Consider the following 22,570-nt stretch of genomic DNA (forward strand, 5'->3'; position numbering starts at 1 on the left):
TCAAGGGCTATGTCACCATAATTGATCACCCCAAACCTTGCAAAGCTTTTACTAACTTCACTTTACAGGCTGGTATAGCTCTAGGTAAGCCCCATACTTATTAGGACTGTCAAATTAGCCAAAAAAGTAAGGCTTGAATATTCAAATTTAAAATAATTAAATATTCACATAAATTCAAACTTAAGTTAATAATTCTAGGACTTGATTGTTTGTTTGTGATTTTCTATAAGAAATTATTATGTTAATGGTGACAACATCAAGAACAAAAGCCAGCAGGAGAAAATAATAGTGATACTTGCACAATTGTTATTTAAATATAACAAGTATCATATCCTGCTCAGGTGCACTCTATAAAAGAGAAGTGTCTGCACATTTTTATTATCTTCAGTCTAGAACTGAAGGCTGGCTGAGCAAAAACGTGTTATGATAATGAGCTATAAAATCTCCCAGCTGTGAAAAGGAGCTTAAATACTTACAAGTCAGGCATGCTGACACCATTCTTTGCTACATTATTATTAACATTTTTTTACTTATGGTACATCTGCAATGCATGAACCACTTAGGAAAATGTTGCGTGGATACTGGAGCCTAAAAATGTTTAAAAACTTTCTCTATGCATACTAAGTGAGGTGATCAAAAAGAAATATGTGCAAATGTGCATTACTGCCTGTAATGCATATATGAAGCCCAAACAAAATTGGCCAAGATAGCTTAAACAAGGTAAATAATCATTATTTGATTTTTTCTCCAGCTGAGATGGCTTTTTGCTCCTTGGGGCCAAAAGATGATCTTTTTGAAATAAATGTAGACACTGGGATGCAATCAAATAAGTCAATGACTATGTTCATCTCACAAATGAAGGAACTGAAAATACTAAATGTTGATTTATAATGATCTGTAAAGTTTAGTTCTACGGATAAGTTTTAATTAGCTTACATTTTCAAAGTAATTTCATGTCTACAAATGAGTGTTTATGAGAACAGTAATAAGTTAACAAATAATTAGTAAAATCATCAGAAACAGAAAAGTGTTGTTTTCTATTCCCTGCGATCCAGTCCTTACTTGTCAATTACTTAATAATAAGCATATTACTTTATGACTTTTTTGAAATGGCTTTTAATTAGATTTTTTGACCCCTTGGTTGTTGGGTTAGGTTGAATGACCCTGTAGTTTGTTTGCATCACATACAGGTGCTGGTCATAAAATTAGAATATCATGACAAAGTTGATTTATTTCAGTAATTCCATTCAAAAAGTGAAACTTGTATATTAGATTCATTCATTACACAAACACTGATGTATTTCAGATGTTTATTTCTTTTAATTTTAATGATTATAACTGACAACTAATGAAAGTCCCAAATTCAGTATCTCGGAAAATTAGAATATCAATTAAGACCAATGCAATAAAAGGATTTTTAGAAATGTTGGCCAACTGAAAGGTATGAACATGAAAAGTATGAGCATGTACAGCACTCAATATTTAGTTGGGGCTCCATTGGCCTGGATTACTGCAGCAATGCGGCGTGGCATGGAGTCGATCAGTCTGTGGCACTGCTCAGGTGTTATGAGAGCCCATGTTGCTCTGATAGTGGCCTTCAGCTCTTCTGAATTGTTGGGTCTGGCGTATTGCATCTTTCTCTTCACAATACCCCATAGATTTTCTATGGGGTTAAGGTCAGGCGAGTTTGCTCACCAATCAAGAACAGGGATACCATGGTCCTTAAACCAGGTACTGGTAGCTTTTGGCTTTGGCTGTGTGGAAAATGAAATCTGCATCTCCATAAAGTTCGTCAGCAGCAGGAAGCATGAAATGCTCTAAAACTTCCTGGTAGACGGCTGCGTTGACCTTGGACCTCAGAAAACACAATGGACCAACACCAGCAGATGACATGGCACCCCAAACCATCACTGACTGTGGAAACTTTACACTGGACCACAAGCAACATGGATTCTGTGCCTCTCTTTTCTTCCTCCAGACTCTGGGACCTTGATTTCCAAAGGAAATGCAAAATTTACTTTCATCAGAGAATATAACTTTGGACCACTCAGCAGCAGTTTTGTCTTTAGCCCAGGCGAGACGCTTCTGACGCTGTCAATTGTTCAAGAGTGGCTTGACTCAAGGAATGCGACAGCTGAAACCCATGTCTTGCATACGTCTGTGCGTGGTGGTTCTTGAAGCACTGACTCCAGCTGCAGTCCACTCTTTGTGAATCTCCCCCACAGTTTTGAATGGGTTTTGTTTCACAATCCCCTCCAGGGTGCGGTTATCCCTATTGCTTGTACACTTTATTCTACCACATCTCGTCCTTCCCTTCGCCTCTCTATTAATGTGCTTGGACACAGAGCTCTGTGAACAGCCAGCCTCTTTAGCAATGACCTTTTGTGCCTTGCCCTCCTTGTGCAAGGTGTCAATGGTCGTCTTTTGGACAACTGTCAAGTCAGCAGTCTTCCCCATGATTGTGTAGCCTACAGAATTAGACTGAGAGACCATTTAAAGGCTTTTGCAGGTGTTTTGCAGTTAATTGACTGATTAGATTGTGGCACCAGATGTCTTCAATATTGAACCTTTTCACAATATTCTAATTTTCCGAGATACTGAACTTGGGACTTTCATTAGTTGTCAGTTATAATCATCAAAATTAAAAGAAATAAACATTTGAAATACATCAGTCTGTGTGTAATGAATGAATCTAATATACAAGTTTCACTTTTTGAATGGAATTACTGAAATAAATCAACATTGTCATGATATTCTAATTTTATGACCAGCACCTGTATAGAAAATGGACTAATGTTAATAAACTGACCTTTCTTTGAAACAAATTGGATGACCAATTGATACCCTCTCTTGTCTTATTCAAGCTTTTCTTGTCTTTCATATCTAGAACCCAAATTTGGCTTTAAATGTTAAATTTAAGGAAAAATAAAAAGCAGCTCAAACTGAAAAAACAAAGGAAATGTAAACAGTTGTTGTAAGTCACCTCAGGTAAAGGTATTAGACAAATAAGTAAGTCCTAGTACAGTATGTGGATTGCTGCTCTAGCAATTATAGCATGTGAGGACTGTATTGAACTATTCTGGCTAAAAGGGACTACCTGGATAGCTACTTTTGGCAAAAATAGTTTCAAAATTGTAACTAACTTATTCTTTTAAATTTAAGTTAAATAACTGGCTATTTAAAACTAATAAAATTATGTTCCAATATTTTTTACTGTGGATAAAGAGCTGCTGCCTCAAAGCACTAATTTCTTGGACTGTGATATTTTTGAAAGGAAAATTCTGGTGAAGCAATCCATTCATCCATCCATCCATTATCCAACCCGCTACATCCTAACCACAGGGTCACGGGGGTCTGCTTGAGCCAATCCCAGCCAACACAGGGCGTAAGGCAGGAAACAAACCCCGGGCAGGGCGCCAACCCACCGCAGTAAAGCCATACCATAATTTTCCATTATGAATGCAGACTTCTGCAACGTTCTCTGTGTTTTACTAATGTTCAAATTAGAAAGAAATCAGACAAGCAATGGGATGCTGCCGCTTGGTCTTCCTCAGTTGACAGCACATCATTATGATACTCTCTGACATTGTCATCACCTGACAAAATACAGAAAAAATACAGCAACATAGACTTAGTGTACATGTTAAGTAAACCGAGAGCCTTTGAACCACTTTCTGCCCATGAAAATCTTTTTTGAGTGTGATCCATTTTTTTTTTATTAATTTTATTGTAATCATTCCATACAAATAAATCAATTTTCACAAAAAAAAAAAAAAAAAAGGTTGAAAACAATTTAACCCCCACCCATAAGAAAGAGAGCATGGCCAACAGAGTAAAACTTAAAGCTTGTAAACATACCTAAATTGATTTGTTTAAAATGGCAATAGAGATGAATGGAGAAGAAAAAGAAATGTGGAAAGAATTGCTTCCTTGGTGCTTTAAGAGCTTATTCTAAAATATTATTGATTAGATCCTGCCAGGTTTTGAAAAAATTCTGCACCGATCCTCTAACTGAGAATTTGATTTTTTCCAATTTCAAATAGTTTAAAACATCGGTTTCCCACTGACTTAAAAGAGGAGAGTTAGGATTCTTCCAGTTTAGCAGTATGAACCATTTAAACTGAAACAGCAACACTTCAAGTTTAGAATCGAAAGGCATTGAGGTGAAAAAGGACGAGCTACAATAACACACACTTAATGACTTAAACACAAGACTTTGGGACTAACTAATAGCAGTGCTAAGCACTGTTCATCCAGGAGTTTGCTGTACAACAAACAGTCTAAAAATGGCACACAAAACCAGGCCAGAACCTTAATAATAATCATTCATTATATTTATATAGTACCTTTCTCACTGCTCAAAGCACTACCACACAGGGAGGACCTGGGACATGAAACCATGATCTCTCTACAAGGCAGAAGCACTACCACTGCGTCACCTGTAGTCTGCCTAGAATAAGCCTCACACTTGGCATCCTGACCTCCCAATTCATGCTCAGGCCCCAAAAACTGGGAACAGGCTTTTAAAATTCAAACAATTTTAAATGTCCCATAATATGTCTAAATTGCTCCTCAAAGGAAACAAAAACCATAAAAACCTTTGATTTGAGAAGTCACTCAACAAAGAGTATGAATAAAATACAAAATTAACTTAAAATATACAAAAAGAGGAAAAATGTAAGAAAATTGAACACAAAAATAGTCAGTAAGGATTTGCCTTAAATTGCAATCCAAAGCAAGCAAGTTCTGGTACAAAATCTTTAAACAAAAAGCACAAAGCAGAAGCAGAAATCCAGAAACCGAAAAGCAATTCTTTAAAAAAAACCAGGAGTTTTCCAAGCATCAGTAATATTATACTAAAACAGCCGCTTCCCAGCTTCACAATATATAGGGGGAGGATGATCCTTCTGCTGAGACATCTGGGTGACCTTGTCTTTTGGGAGTTTCACAAAACACAAGGAACACAAGAGAACATAGAAGCACAATGCATAGTGTAAAAGGAAAGAAACTTCACTATGCATACAAAAAGTTTGGGGTATCAGCTAGTAATCCTTATTTAATAAAAGGAATTGAAAAGAGAAAAGAAAAATGCATACCAAGGTGCAAAACGCTGGCATACAGCTGGTTAAACATAGGTAGTGCTGAACGGTAGCTCCATCCTCCTCAAACTCTGGTCCTAGACGGAACACCCACTTCCAGTGGCTTCTGGATTTATATACTATATTGCCATCCCAGAAGGGGAGGAGCTTCGTGGCTGAAACAGATGCAGAGTCACTCATCATCCAGTTAGTTGAGTTTCTGAACAGCAAATGAAAAAGGAGATGAAGTTATTGACAGCACCCCTTTCTACATGCAGTGGTATTGACTACCTTATTGGAGTCCTGTAGATCTCCCCTAAGTGTGCCATACTAAATAATGAATAAACACAATAATACTAACATAAAATACATAATTACAATAAAAAAATATGAAACATCATAATTTAAAATAAATAAAGAGGGTTATGCTGCATTGTTATGCTGATGACACTCAGCTTTACCTCAGGACTACTCCCACCTCCTCTAATGCTCCTCTGTCAACATTTACTTTGACTATCTGCTTGAAGGAGATAGAGGCATGGATGAGGCTTAACTTTCTTCAGTTGAACAGATCCAAAACAGAAGCCATCTTATTTGGCACACCACATCATCTTTGTTCTTCTATCATTACTGGTATTACGTTCTTTGGTCAAAACATTCCTCTTTCTATATCTGTCACTAATTTGGGTGTTAAGATGGATTCTCAACTCACTATTGACACCCATATTAAATATCTTTGTAAATCTTCTTTTTATCATCTCAAGAACATTGCTTAACTCCGCCCTATACTTACTCTGGCGGATGCAGAGAGGCTTGTTCATGCCTTTGTCTCCTCCAGGTTGGACTATTGCAATGCGCTTTTTATCGGGATTCCTGGTAAGAGTATCCAGAGACTCCAGTATATTCAGAACTGCGCTGCCAGAATTCTGATGAGGGTGCGAAAGTATGACCACATCACTCCTATTTTGAAAACCCATCATTGGCTTCCTGTTTCACTTAGAATAGAGTATAAGGTTTCCACCAGTGTATTTATGAGCATGCCCCCCATTATTTACAGGAACTCCTTACCCGTCATACTTCTTCACGTACCCTTCGCTCTGTACACATTAACACTCTTCAAGTTCTCAGAACTAAGCTCATTAAGAAAATTGTTTTCAATATAGTTTGCAATTTAGAAAGAAAAATACATATAGGTAATAACATTAGTTCATTGCAAAAAAAAAACATATGGCTATCATTTCAAGACTAGTAGTTTTCCAAATTATACCTGAAATTTGCTAAAAATGATAAGAGTGCCAGGCCTAGTGCCAAATAATTTCTCTTTTTTCTACATGCCAGCAGCTGCTACCCTGGACTGAAGTTATTGCAATTGATATTGTCACCATAGCAACAACAGTTAAAACAAACTGCCACAGCATCGATACCAAGAGAGTCCTATTTCACAGTATACAGCCATAATACAATGCCTTGGAAACCATAATTAAGATTATTCTTTAATGGGTTACTAGAAAAACATGATTTGCCAAATGTAATAGGTTTCTCTTAATTTTATGGTTGCTTACTAGGTTCAGGCCATATATGCCTAACTAATGGACTTTTTAAATACATCCATATTGTGCTTAAACAGTAGCATTTCCCAAAAGTTAACGTAATTATGGGTGTTGGTCTTATGTTGTAACTTTGATGGTTTAATATAATAACTGTGAGAATTAAGATAACTCTGCAAAGTTCTTCATATACCTAATAAAAGATAAATTAGGCTATTACCATTGTACATTAAAAAAAAATATTGATTTTAATCAGAAACAAATAATATTCCATACAATGAAGCCAAACTTCACAAACCAAAATTCAACTCCCACCCAAAAGAAAGAGAGGAGAGCCAACCAACAAAGCAAAACTTTAAAAGCAGCAAGGAAGGAAAAGTATCCTTTTCCCCAATATAAGTTGGAGCTTATTCTAAAATATTTTTGGTTAGATCCTACAATATTAAAAAAAAAGCATTGAACAGATCCCCTAAGTGATTTGATTTTTTCCAATTTCAAATAGTATAAAACATCAGTTACCCACTGACTTAAAAGTGGTGGGGTGGGATTCTTCCAGATGAGCAAGATAAGTCTACCTGTTAGAAGTGAGATAAAGGCAATTCCGATTTGTTTGATTTGTTTGTCCTTCTCCACTTTAAGCCCATCTGGGACACAGTTGTTAATGTCTCAGCAGTGATTAAGACAGTAAGGCTATCTGATATGCATTCAAAGATTTTTGTTCAAAATGCTGTTAATTTGGTGCATGCCCAAAACATGTAGCCCAGTGAGGCTTGAGCTAGATTGCAACATTCACAGGTTGAATCTTGCCTTGGATACATCTCTGACAATTTTAAATGAGATAAATGCACTTAATAAAAGATTTTAAGTTGAATGATTGTGCATATTGAGCTAGAGTGTAGACTGTGCATGGCTGCCTTCCACTCCTTTTCTGAAATTTTAAGTGAAAGAACCTTTCCCCATTGTACCCTGGGACCTTTGAAAGGAAGTAACTTTAAAATATTTGTATATACTATATTATACAGATGCTATCTGAGTCTTCAAGATGGAGGAGTATTTCTTCTCGAATAGAAATAGGTGGGAGGTGAGGAAAATTAGGCTGGTCCTGTTTAGTTTGAAAGTATTGCAAAAAGTATGTTGATGAGTAATTAAACTTGAAGCTTAACACTAGAATCCCTGAATCCTATGAAAAAAGTCATAATCCTTGGCCACCTTAAATTCCTTCGCACCTCTTCATCTGTATATTTTAAATTGAATTTTATTGAATAAAGGCAAACTTGTTTTGTTATAACTTTTGTGAAATTTGAACTAAAATCTTCACACATTATACACTTCACGTCAACATTTTATCAATTTTTATTATAACATGGAAAAAATTTCTGCTTTAGTTATGTGTAGGATCTGAACATCCTACATTTACCCAGATCATTGAAGACAAATGAACACACATGAAATACATGTATTCCAAATAATATTTTATTATTATTTACCCTCTATAGTTCCAGGAACCTCACACCCAGATAAACAGACCTCAGCTTGGAGAACTTCAGCTGCGTCGGTGTTGGGGATGGGATAGCAGGCAGCTTGCTGCCTGTGCTGATGGACACATTTGCAAAACAAATACACTGATGAAGAGGTGCGAAGGAATTTAAGGTGGCCCTGGATTACGACTTTTTTCATAGGCTTCATTGATTCTAGTGTTAATTGTTGATAGGATGCAAAGACATTATCAACATACAAATCACTAAGTGTTTTAAATCTTGACATTTTCCATACATTAAATACTATTTGTTTGAGAGGGTGGGAAATGGTAGTTGTCACATAGAGGTGCAACACAGAAGAGCTTCCTACATTGATTCCATATTCTGAGTGAATGAAGGGCAATTGTATTATTAAATTATTGACAATAATTTGTATTTAGTATGTCTCAGAGCAGGTAATATAAAGAAGTATTGCAAGATTTTAACTCTATTGCAGACCAGGCTTGTGTATATTCATTAATTTGTGTTGATGTCCAGGGGCCTTAAGTATAAAATATGTTGCATCCGCTCATTTCCACACTCACTTCAAGATATATAAGAAGTCGATTTTGATTTCCAACAGCTATTCTCTTGGAGGAATGTGTATTATTCGTAGCTTTGGACTGGGTTATCATTTTTATGCAGACGATGCTTAACTCTATTTCAATGTTAAAAGTGGAACTTCATCAGAGCTTTCTCAGCTTACAACTTTCCTCAGTGAAATTAAAACCTGAATGGAGCAGAACTCTAAATTTAAATTGCAACAAAACTGAACTCCTGCAAATTGGGACTAAAGTGCAACTTAAAAAAATGAGCTCCTTCCCAGTCAATCTTGGCGGTGATCTCATCTCATCTACTGCGAAGAATCTTGATGTCATTTTTGATTCCTCCCTTTCTTATTCCGCTCACATAAATCACATTAAGAAACATTCTTACTTTCACCTCCGTAACATATCACATGTTCGCTCCTTCCTCTCCTTTTCTAACACTGAGAAACTTGTCCCAGCTTTTATCACATCCTGCATCGATTATTGTAATTCCCTACTGGCAGGTGCTAGTATATTATCTTGTATCACAGCACCAACTTATTCAAAACTTGGCTGCAAGAGTCCTTACATGAACCAGAAGCAGCAAGCACATAACACCCATTCTGCTTTGCCTACACTGGCTCCCTGTGTCTTACAGAATTGAATATAAAATTCTACTAATAACCTAAAAAGCCTCAAATGACCGTGTGCCAAACTACATCAGTGACCTTCTCCATCACTATGTGCCTGTCCGCCCACTAAGGTCCTCTGATTCTGGCAATCTTGTGTCCCACACTAATCTACACTCCATGGGTGACAGGGCCTTCAGCTGTATAGCGTCCAGACTCTGGAATGACCTACCGAAATTAATTAGATCAGCTGACTCCATGAATTCTTTTTAAAAATAACTCAAAACTCATCTGTTCAGGAAGGGTTTTAGCTCTGCTTGACTTTATTATCCTTCTTTCAGTTTACCTCTATGTCAAGATGCTCTTGTAACCTGTGTGTGTGTGTGTGTGTGTTAGACCATCAATTATGTTGTCTGTTAGGCTTTTTCTCTCAATTTACTATCTTACTCTTCTTTATTTATTATCTGGTTTAGTACAATACTATATACTGCATACCCTGCCGGTCTCTCTTAAACTCTGTGAAGTGCCTTGGACATTGGAAAGGTGCTATATAAATAAAATGTATTATTATTATTTCATGTTTGTTGGGATTTGTAAAGGGGAAGTGCGTGGAACCTAGCATAAGCACAGATTTATGCAACTGGTGTACGTATGCACATTTCCATTTTTTTCCATTTGCCCTGTTTTAGTGTAAATTCTACATATGCCATTATACATGAGGCCCCAGATCTTTATTGTCTGTATATTTGCTGCCTGGTAATAAAATTGAAAGTTAGGCAGTGCCATGTCCCCTTCTGCTTTAAGTTGTTGTAGAGTCACCCTTTGGGTTCATGGATGTTTCATATTCCAAATAAATGCGGTTATAATTCTATCTAATTTTTTTTAAATGATTTGTTTATATATACATGAGGATGCTTTGAAATAAAAAAGAAGCTTGGAAAGGATGTTCTTCTTGATAGTGTTGATTCTCCCTGCTAATATAAGACGGAGTTTAGACGTCTTGTTTAATTTTTTCAATGCAGACAGCAAAATTTTGTTGAAAAAAAGTTTTATATTTACTTGTGATATTTACCCCTAGATATTTAAACTGATTTGCTCACATAAATGGGAAGGTGTGCAGTCTAATATTATGTGTCAGAGAGTTCACAGGAAAAGGCACACTTTTACTCAAATTGACTTTGAGTCCAGATATCTTTGGAAAATCTGCTAGTGCTTTTAGGACTGCTGCTGCTTCTCTAAAAATCCCCTTTAACTCTGCATTTCGAAAGTAAATAGCCAATGGCTTAATGGCAATTGCAAAGAGCAATGGTGATAGGGGACAACCACGTTCTAGTTTGAAGCAGTCTGAAATAATGTTGTTAATACAACCTGAGACTTCTGGACTAGTATAGAGTAGTTTGATCTATGTACATATGTTTGGGCCAAACCCAAATTTGTCCGATGTGGTGAATAACTAGACCCATTCAGCCATTTCAAATGATTTTTCTGTATCCAAAGATAATAAAATCTCTGGGGTGTTAGATTTACTGGGTGAATCTATACTAATAAAAGGCAAAGCCCTCACTCACTCACTCACTCACTCACTCATTCACTCATCACTAATTCTCCAACTTCCCATGTAGGTAGAAGGCTGAAATTTGGCAGGCTCATTCCTTACAGCTTACTTACAAATGTTAGGCAGGTTTCATTTCGAAATTCTACACGTAACGGCCATAACTGGAGCCTATTTTCGTTCATATACTGTATATGGCCATAGCCTGCAGCTTGGTTGCCGTGTAAGCCGGAGTTGTGTCTCGCATCATCACACCTCCCACGTAATTGAATACCTGCCCATATAAGGTAAATATTCACGGGAGAAGGACTGTGCTTAGCATATTCAGAACTGCAGCTACTGCGGAAACCCTCCCTCAGCGAAAGTGAGAGAAACTTTTAAGTGCCAGGTCTGCGCTAAAATTAAATAAAGCCGTGGACATCGCAAGATCGCACAAGATATTCGCAAGATACAAGTTTAATGAGAAGATGTAGCGTATAAAGCCTTGATGCTAAAGACCTGGCTAAGTCATGGAGAACATGGTAGGACAAGTTCACATTATACACAAAACTTGCAATGCCGGAGACAGAGGAAAACACTAAGGTCAGGTTATTCCGTTATCTTATTGGAGACAGCGGTAGAGAATTGTGTCAGGCCCTGACCGGTGATGTAAGACCTGATGAGTTAACTATGAGCTTGAGTGGTGGGCCGTCAGGGCCTGCAAGGCCTTCTCTGCTGGCCTAAAAAAATATCTGAATCACAAACTGATGTTAATTATATTTTGTCCATGAATATTAATTAAATAATTCCAAATAGTCTGTCCGCTTCCTTTCATAGCTTATCCGATGGTTGTGTTGCTTCCCGACATGTATTTTTGTATTAAAGCATTTAACCAATCACATTTCAGCCATCATTTGTTGCCAGCAGAGAGGCCTTCACAATCCATTCTGCAGGCCCTCTAACACAGAATAAATGTCGATTAAACTGTTGTTTCAACCAATCAGATTTTGAATTGGTGTCAGTAGGGCCCTCTAGCAGGCGTACGGCAACGTCACCGTATTGAGACCCCATGATTGGATAGAAGCCGATATGAGGAACTCTACGAGGCCACTGAATGCATCGAAGGCGCTCCGAGCGCAAGATCATCCCGCACACTACTGCCAACTCCATGGCAGGATTCTGGACAATATTATTTGCCAGACACAGAGCAGATTTCAAGACCATGAAAAACTGATGTTTGTCACGCTCCTCGACCCCCAGAAGTTTCGGGAATACAATAAAAATTTCCCGCATGCACCCTTCTGCAGTTTAACATAAGACCAACGGAGCAGTTTTTGATCTGTCTCGGCTAAAAACAGAACTGACTGTTTTGCAGGAAAATCTCCCACTGATCTCCTTGACTTCCTTCATCAGAAAAATCTGAATGAGAGCATGGGGCAGCTATACACATTGGTATATTTGGCGGTGACCATTCCCGTGTACACTGCTTCTGTCGAGTGGACATTTTCAGCCCTAAAGCGAATTAAAACTTATGCCAGAAATACGACAGGGCAGGTTCGACTTTCAGCATTAGTTTCGATGGCGATAGAAAGGGAATTTTTGATGGAACTGAAGCGCACGGATAATCTGTACGACAGAGTAATTGAACTGTTTTTGAGGAAAGGGAGGAGGATGGATTTTGTTTACAAATAATACAAATTTTTGGTGAGTAAAATGTTGCGATTTTCCTAAATAATATTGCAAGTTTATTAGTTATTATTGATGTTTTTTATGTGTGTCGCAGCTGCAGCTGCAGTAAAAAGGAACTTGTTCACCCCTGGTTTGTCTATTCAATAAAGGCATTTATTGTGGCTACAGGATTTATCTATCTGCGATGCAGCGGCTCTTTATACTGTATTTCTGCATATAAAGATGGTTTTTATAAGCATAAATTAGTTTTTGAGGGGCGGGTTGATTCAGACGGAGCACTACTGAAGGCCTAGGTGTGAAATGCACGGTCCGCCACTGGACACAGATGATACGTAAATTTGTTGAACATTACAACCCGAAAATAAACGAAACTTTAGAGAGGTTCAGATTATACTTCTCCCAGTGCGTCTCTCTAAATCCTCCGTGCGGGAACATTATCATAAGGCTTAACAATCTTATTGTTACACCTTCTATGTGCACCGAACTGTCCTTATTACGAAGTTTTCCTTGCTTTACCGCTGGCTGCTTCTTTCCATTCACCTTCCTAGCTCTTTATTTAAACAGTTTTTCTTCTCACTTTTCCGCTCCTTCGCTGTCTTCTCCCTTTTCATTCAAAATACGCGCCTCCTTTCCTTTTTACAGTCAGCTCCCCTTACATCGCACCATGGTACATTTAGCACAAGTTAATACCGGGAATGCCAGTTAAACATCTTACATTCACGAGTAGCAATTTGCGTAGTGAACACTTCGATGAATAAAAACCTGTTATCTTTACAATGGTTGACAAACACCGAATGTAACTTAAAAACAACACGTCCTCCAAATACGAAGCTGATTGAAAGAAATAATGATAATCAAATCCTTGATGACAGCAACACTCAAAAACAGCAACAGTGACAAAACAATTACATTGACAATCAGGTTATGTTATTTTTAAAATGTTTCCTTTTCTTTTTCATAACTTCTTTAACACACTATTTCTCCGCTGCGAAGCGCGGATATTTTGCTAGTATATTATAAAGGGTGGCACATGAAAATCCAAACCATCTCCGACCAGCTGGCTCGAGCTATTATACAGGCGGCTGCTATCGCGACATGGATGGAGCGACATGTTACACTTCTCACGAGTCACTTTTTCGAATTCACAACGTCTTAACAGAGGAACGAACTGTCAGCAAAGGTTTGTGGCCATCAAGATCACTAGACCTATCCACTTGCGACTTTTACCTGTGGTGCAATCTGAAGGGAAAAGTGTATGTCAATAATCCAAAGAAATTATAGGACCTGAAGGACAATATTCGGAGTGAAATTGGAAAAATTGAAGTGGCTGAGCTGCATCACGTCTATGACAGTATGGTGTGGTGTACAGAAAAGTGTATTGATGTACAAGGGAAATTATTTCCAGCACCTCCTCTAACCAGTAAGTACAGATTTTTGTATTGCATATCTTTCGTTTCGTGTACGGGCTAAGAAATGTACGTCGATGTTGCAGTCAGAGATGGTTCGGTTTTTTGTGCGCCACCCTATATTAAACAAACGTCAAAGATTAGAAGCTAAGCATCTGACTTTAATAAATCGGGTTTTGGTCTTGTTACAATCCTTCTGGCTAGAACTTTGTAAAGTATGTGAATGTATCTATGCACCTAATTTGGATGATAGAGATTTCATCCAAAATGTATTTACATCTATTCATAATGTGAACATTCATAAAATTATAATGGCCGGAGACTTTAAATGTGTTTTAAGTCCAGACCTGGAAAGGTCTTCAGTTATAGTGGCAATAACATCTAATATTGAAAAAATTATTGTACAGTTTGCAATCGATCATAACTTATCAGACCCATTGAGGTTTGTAAATCCTATTCCTAAGAGCATATTCCTTATACTCACTAGTACATCATTGTTACTCAAAAACTGAATATTTCTTTATAGACAATAATTTTTTGCCCATTGTCAAATCTTGTAAGTATGATTCCTCTCTGATCAAGTAGCTTGAATCACTGCACCCTACATACTCATCTCATACCATGTGAATTTCCCCTTGGGATTAATAAAGTATCTATCTATCGATCTATCTATCTATCTGGCGTTTTAACCTCCATCATTAGTCAATTAGAACTATACAGACTTCATATACAAGCAAATGTATTATTTTCTTGAGACAAATGCATCCTTAGAGGTCTCTGCAGTATTATTCCGGGAAACTCTTAAGGCATTTTTAACATGACAGATTATTTCATATATTTATCCCAAAAAATAAATTGGAAACCAAGAAGGCGTCAGAGTTAATCAGTAAAATTACCAAAACAGATCTAGGATATGCCAAGTCTCCAAATGCAGCACTTTATAGGACAGGTTTTGCAATCAGAATTTAAACCCTTGACAACCATAGAAACGGAACAGTTTATCTTTAAATCGTGGCATCATTATTATGAACACAGGGAGAACAATAAGATCTTTACCCAACAAATCCACAGGCAAGACACCGTCAATGCAATATCAGTAATTACCAACACAGATGGAGATAAAATCATTGACCATAAAAATATAACCGACACATTTAGAGAGTACTAAGTCCCTGTATACTACTCAGTTTAAAGATGATAAGACACAATATAATTATTTTTTTGGTTCATTACAGATACCACAGCTACTGTAGATACTCTTAGTGCAGTGGAACTGGAAAAACTTCTGACACACTCAGAATTACTAGATGCTATAACCTTACTCCAAAGTGGGAAAGCAGCAGGCCTTGATGGCTACTCAGTGGAATTGTATAAAAAAAATCAAATTAGTTACCTCTAATATTATTAGCAGTGTTTATAGAAACTAGAGACAGCAAAATTCTACCTCATACCTTTTGCCAAGCATTAATTACTATCTTTCCTAAGAAAAATAAGGACATACTACAATATGCATCATTTAGATCAGGGGTCCTCAGTCACGGTCCTGGAGGGCTGCAGTGGCTGCAGGTTTTTGCTCCAACCCAATTGCTTAATAAGAACCACTTATTCCTCAAGTAATACTTCTGCTTCACTTTAGTTGTCTCGCTCATTAAGATTTTGAACCCTTATTGCTTATTTTAGTCTTAAACAGCTGTATTCTTGTTTTTTAATTGGTCCTAATTAGCAGTAACATGCAAATGGCAAAAGAGACCAGCATTTCTCCTTTTAGCTTGTTACCATTTACACCTATGTGTATTTATCACACACTATTGGGTTTAATTACATACTTGGAAGGAAAGTGAAGAGAAAAAAGTGAAGGACTGAAATTACTCGTCCATTTTAGCCTTCAAATCATTTGGATGATATCCTTAGAAAGGGGAAGAAAATCTAGGATATGAGAATTTCCTGACATAGTAGAGTTAAACCACTAACAAGCCATGAAATTTAATTATTGGTAAGAATTGCTTTATAATTAAGCAACTGGGTTAGATCAAAAACCTGCAGCCATTGCGACCCTCCAGGACTGTGATTGAGGACCTCTGATTTAGACCAGTCTCACTCCTGAATAACCACTGTACATTTTTTGAAAAATATAATGAATAATATAGCATTTAAAACTAGAGTCTTAAAAGACTATGGTGCTAAAGAACAGCTGATTTAGCTATGCAAGCTGATAACTCAGTTATATACTTTACAACTTAGGGGAAACAAATTTTCAAGTTTGATGACAGAAGGAAGAACATTGACAAGACTTCATTAAGTTCCAATAACCATACTGGACATAACTCACCAGTATAAATTAAAGAGGTAGGTAAGGAAATGCATTGGTCGATTTTGAATATGGGGTATATTATACAGTGATATGATGGAAAAAGTGGAAGAAGAAGAAGTGTATAAGTAGAAGATAAGTATATTATAAAGAACATACAGATTATTAGCTAAAACATTACCATGTAAGTAATTACTGGGCTTAGTCATCACCAATGAGTTCATAGCACAATATCTAGTAGAAAGTTGTAGACAGCTTTGATCGAGAGGGACATACAGCTGTACAAAACATGAATAACTGAATTAAATGATTACTAATGAAAGTTAATTTTAAAAATGTTAATATTTCCAACCTGCCATTAGTTTTGCAGTGTTTTTCTAATTTATTGCTGGCCATTAAAGAACCTTAAATGCAAGAACCTGATGACAGTTCAACAAATCATTTTAGATAATAGGAATGAATCATCACGATGACAATCAATGCAATGACTTTAGTTACCTGTTACATCAGTTAGTTACTGAGTGTCTGTAGCAGATGTGTGAGCAATTTATTCAAAGGACACATTTGTTCCATTGGGATAAACTGGTTTTTCTGGTCCAGTTCACCCAAAAGGTGCATCTTGGGGCATTCTTGGTAGGTTCTGTTATATCACATACTTATTCTCTGTTAAAACTAGCCAGATAGGACTTCAACTGTTTCCCGTAGCTTACGGTCTCACTATGTCTAAATCCAGTCTAGCAGACAGGACATCCAACTGGGAGAGGAGTGGCCAGATGCATTTCTGCTTGGTAGGAACAGGAGACAAACAATAAGGAACTCAAGTAAAATATACTGTATTCTGGGTGCATAAAAGTGTGTGTGTGTGATTGCCTGCATTTACGCATACTTCTTAATTTTGTTAAATTAAAATATTTCATGTATTTATCGTTCTGCCTTGCACTGTTCTTATGGTACTTGAGCTGTTAGTACTTTGGCAAAATATGCAGACACCATCATGTCTTTTTTCTTTAAAGCAGAACAACGTCTCTACACATTAAGAGGAAAGTACATACTGGCTCAGATAAAAAAGCATGTACATAAAATGAAGCCAACAAAGGTAAGTGATTCAAGTTACAAATAAATGTGAGATTTAGAAACATGCCAGTTACTTCAGTTACCTGTACTGTTTCAAAGCAGTTTAGTGATATTAATTTTAAATATTGAAAAATGATTAAGCACATCCATAAATCCATAAAACGCAGCACAAAAGAAAATAGGATGAGCACATTTATGCGTGACAAACCTGGAAGAACACATTACTATAGAGGACAGGGGTGTAACCACCTAGACATCTTTTAGCTGATTGAGAAACACAAATAGCATATTTTTAAATCTTTGGATGTCTTGCTTTGGCTTATACTTCTTTTCAGCTTAAATGGCCAGATGAAACTGTTAACATGCCCCCCTCAAATAAGTGGCTAGTCTTGCATCAAATTAGATCCTCAGAGAACTTACTCTTTACACCTAAATTACAGTTTCATATCTTTCAAAGGCATCCTTTTTTATTGTTTTTGTCCATCCACCTCCTACTGATTTACATATTGCTGGAAAAAATAACTTTTTTTTCTCGAGTGAAAAAACTCTAGTTCTAACTTTCATACTTTCACAAATATTTGTTTAGCCTATATGAACACTATAGCCACGGGGGACAGTGAGTATATACACTCACCTAAAGGATTATTAGGAACACCATACTAATACGGTCTTTGACCCCCTTTCGCTTTCAGAAATGCCTTAATTCTACATGACGTTGATTCAACAAGGTGCTGAAAGCATTCTTTAGAAATGTTGGCCCATATTGTTAGGATAGCATCTTGCAGTTGATGGAGATTTGTGGGATGCACATCCAGGGCACAAAGCTCCCGTTCCACCACATCCCAAAGATGCTCTGTTGGGTTGAGATCTGGTGACTGTGGGGGCCATTTTAGTACAGTGAACTCATTGTCATGTTCAAGAAACCAATTTGAAATGATTTGAGCTTTTTGTGACATGGTGCATTATCCTGCTGGAAGTAGCCATCAGAGGATGGGTACATGGGGGTCATGAAGGGATGGACATGGTCAGAAACAATGCTCAGGTAGCCCGTGGCATTTAAACGATGCCCAATTGGCACTAAGGGGCCTAAAGTGTGCCAAGAAAACATCCCCCACACCATTACACCACCATCACCAGCCTGCACAGTGGTAACAAGGCATGATGGATCCATGTTCTCATTTTGTTTACGCCAAATTCTGACTCTATCATTTGAATGTCTCAACAGAAATCGAGACTCATCAGACCAGGCAACATTTTTCCAGTCTTCAACTGTCCAATTTTGGTGAGCTTGTGCAAATTGTAGCCTCTTTTTCCTATTTGTAGTAGAGATGAGTGGTACCCGGTGGGGTCTTCTGCTGTTGTAGCCCATCCGCCTCAAGGTTGTGTGTGTTGTGGCTTCACAAATGCTTTGCTGCATACCTCGGTTGTAACGAGTGGTTATTTCAGTCAAAGTTGCTCTTCTATCAGCTTGAATCAGTCGGCCCATTCTCCTCTGACCTCTAGCATCAACAAGGCATTTTCGCCCACAGGACTGCCGCAAACTGGATGTTTTTCCCTTTCACACCATTCTTTGTAAACCCTAGAAATGGTTGTGCGTGAAAATCCCAGTAACTGAGCAGATTGTGAAATACTCAGACCGGCCCGTCTGGCACCAACAACCATGCCACGCTCAAAATTGCTTAAATCACCTTTCTTACCCATTCTGACATTCAGTTTGGAGTTCAGGAGATTGTCTTGACCAGGACAACACCCCAAAATGCATTGAAGCAACTGCCATGTGATTGGTTGATTAGATAATTGCATTAATGAGAAATTGAACAGGTGTTCCTAATAATCCTTTAGGTGAGTGTATATATATATATATATATATATATATATATATATATATATATATATATATATATATATATATATATATATATATATACAGATAGTAGTGTCCATATGGTAAAAGCAAAGCATGCTACATGTGCAAAGTAATGTGAGGTTATTTGCTGAGTGAAAGAAGTCTTAAAACTGGAAATAACTTTGATTTTCCTTTTTAATGTTTGATCCATGTAGATTTACCTTATTCTGTCACTGGTGCCAAGTTTGTGATCAACTTCAAGCAGCACTGGAATATTGGTAGTACAAATACATAAAAATAAAAGCAGTAATCTCTGAATTTAGATGTACCGAATGATAAAAAATTATGATTCTCTGATTGAAATAAAAAGGTTGAACACTGTCTTATAACTGATGTTTGAAAGGTGGAAGAGAAACATGCATGCCATATTAAAAGGGACACAACAGTGCATGAAACAGGTGCAGAAGAAACCCCCCTGAATCAATACTTAGCATGTCTGTCACTCAGGAGGAGAAAAAGCCATTAGATTGGTGCCGGGGATATAATACCAGTATATTGCTTTGAGTTTCCACCAGCCAAGGCAATATTCAAATGTGTTTCTTTTCTTTTTCTTTGAGCTATGCTATGCTATCGTGTGCAATTATTTTGTCTATTGGAATGACACACAAAAATGGTAATGGGGCAGAAAACTACAGCTATATAGAAATAAAAAAACACAATACTTTTACTTTACTTTTTAAAATGACTTTCTGCTTTCCATTTTAAAGAATATTTTTGGTCTTTGGGTTGGTAATTATTTGAATGTAGCAATTCTCAATTTTAAATATTGTGCTGAGCATTTTCCTTTGTGTCTATAGATTTTTCTAAGGGAATTTAATATTTGTCTCATATCACAAAATATGCATGTTAGGTAAACTGGAAACTATAAACTTTAAAGCTATTAATGGCACTGTGCTCTGTGGGAGACTGGCATCACATCTAAAACTGGTTCCTGTTTGAGCCCCATAATGATTAGATAGGTTTGGTGCTGTGCCCAGGTGTAGTGGATGGTTTAGTTTTTTTAAACTTAAGCTGTTCACACAATTGCTCAAAATGTTAGTGAATAATGAATGATGGCACAGCTGCGTACAGCTATAACACCATCATTAAGTTTGCGGATGACACAATGGTAGTAGGTCTCATCTGCAATAGAGATGAGTCGGCTTACAGAATGGAGATATAACGATTGGTGGACTGGTGCAAGTGCAACAGTCTTTAAGTGGACAAGACAAAAGAAATGATTGTTGTCTTCTGGAAGGCTCATGCTGTCCACACCCCATTGCACATTGAGAGATCTGTGGTGGAACTGAGCACCATATTCTTTGGTGTGCACATAGCAGTTGACCATACTTGGTCAATTAACACCACCTCCATAGCTAGGAAGAAGCAGCAGCATCTCCACTTCCTTTCGGCGACTGAGGAAGACGAGACTACTTCCTCTTTCTCCTGTTCTCCCCACATTCTGCACTGGCACCATTGAGAGCATTATAACCAGTTGCATCACTGTCTGGTGTTGGAACAGCAGTGTCTCTGACCATAAGGTTCTACAACATATAGTACACACTGCAGAAAAGATTGTTCCGCCCTCTTTGTGAAGCATTGTTTCCACAAAGCTTTCAAAATTTTAAAGGACCGCTCCCAACCCTCTCACATTCTCTTTGTCCCACTTCCATCTGGCAGAAGCAACTGTAGCATTCTCACCAGTTCTGCCAGGTACTACAACAACATCTACCCCTTGGCTATCCAAACTTTGAACTCTGTGCTGCCCCTTTGCCCTCAGATCTGGTCCAAGTAGCAAATTTTAGAAGCAGTACATTTTTTACATGTGTCACTACTGTTGTTTTTTTATTATTAGTTTTACTGTTATTATTTAATATTTATTTATTACATTCTATTTCAAATTATTACTATTTATTGACCTATTATTTATTTTTAATTTTTTACACTGTAGTACTATAGTATAGTACAGTACAGTATAGTACAGTACAGTATATTTCTTTACCTGTCTTGCATTGTGGATGCTAGGTGGCACTGTTGCCTCTTTAAACCCAACATACAGACCTGCAGGACACAGGATAAAAGCACCAAGGAGATCTTTTTAATTATTTTCTTATTATAACAGTGCCCTCCAAGCACCACAGCCACAATAAACTGGCAAGTAATATACCAAACTCAATACTAATCACATTTCTCTCTTTTCAGTTCTCCTCCACACCAGCAAGCAAACATTGTCTACTACCTCCCAACTCTGTTTCCCCTGCTGGGCGTTCCGCAATCCTTTAAATAGTGTCCAACCCGGAAGTACTTCTGTCCTTCTGTTCACATGACTTTCCAGCACTTCCAGGTTGGATAGAGAACTTAAGTTATTCTTCAGCCCGGAAGTAGTTCTGGGCTTCTGTTCCCGTAACCTTCTAGTACTTCCAGGCTAGGCAAGTACCTCACCTCCCATCCGTGTCTCACAGCCTCCCCAGGCAGCACCCACGGTACCCAGCAGGGCTGTAAAAGCAAACTCCATGTCCCGTTTCAGTCCAGGGAAGCTGCCATCTAGCATCCTGGGGGAGGCAGTGTCCCAAAGTAGCTACCTTCCCCCATCCTTCAACATTTTGGTCCATCACAACATATATATTGCAGCATGGTCCTGGGAAACGTTAATTTCTTGTCACTGCATGCTGCAATACAGTGTTTGGATGTTAATAAAGCCACTTGACTTGACTTTCTACCAAGCATGTGAATTTTTGAAGAGCATTACAATTGATATCAAGAGAACCCTCTAATAAAATTTACACAAATATTCCCTTCGTATTGTAAATAAAATTAATTTTATATATATGTATTCAAGTTTAAGTTCAAGTTCAAAGTTTATTGTCATGTGCACAGTAAGGAAGCACGTTTCACTGTACAATGAGATTCTTTCTTTGCTGTCCACACCAAATAGCAAAACCAACTGTGGATGTGGCCCGGACACAGACAGGCAGACATGTTGTTTTCCACCACCACACGTTTATTTACAACAATATATACAAAGTCCAAAGTCAGTGCACACGCAAACCCCACAAAGTCCTGGCCACTTAACGCCTTCTTCTTCGGGCCCCTTTTATCTGCACCCGGATGAGCTCCAGGTGCTCCCCAGCAATCTCCCGCTGACATGCCCCAGTGTGGCGGAAGTGCTGGCTGTTCTCCCGGAAGCTCTCCGGGTGTCCCTGCTTCTCTTCCCCCGAGCTTTTCATGGTGTGGCGAAAATGCTGAGGTCCAGGGTTCCCAAGGCATTGGGGCGCCCCCTGGCGGTGACCACAGGCCCCTACAGGGTTGGGCTTCCAAGCCCTCTACCCGTGGCCCCCAAAGCAACCAGGGTGGCGGCCCCCACGTGATCCAGGGCGGG

The sequence above is a fragment of the Polypterus senegalus genome, chromosome 1 (genome assembly GCF_016835505.1).
Source record: "Polypterus senegalus isolate Bchr_013 chromosome 1, ASM1683550v1, whole genome shotgun sequence".
Taxonomy (NCBI): domain Eukaryota; kingdom Metazoa; phylum Chordata; class Cladistia; order Polypteriformes; family Polypteridae; genus Polypterus; species Polypterus senegalus.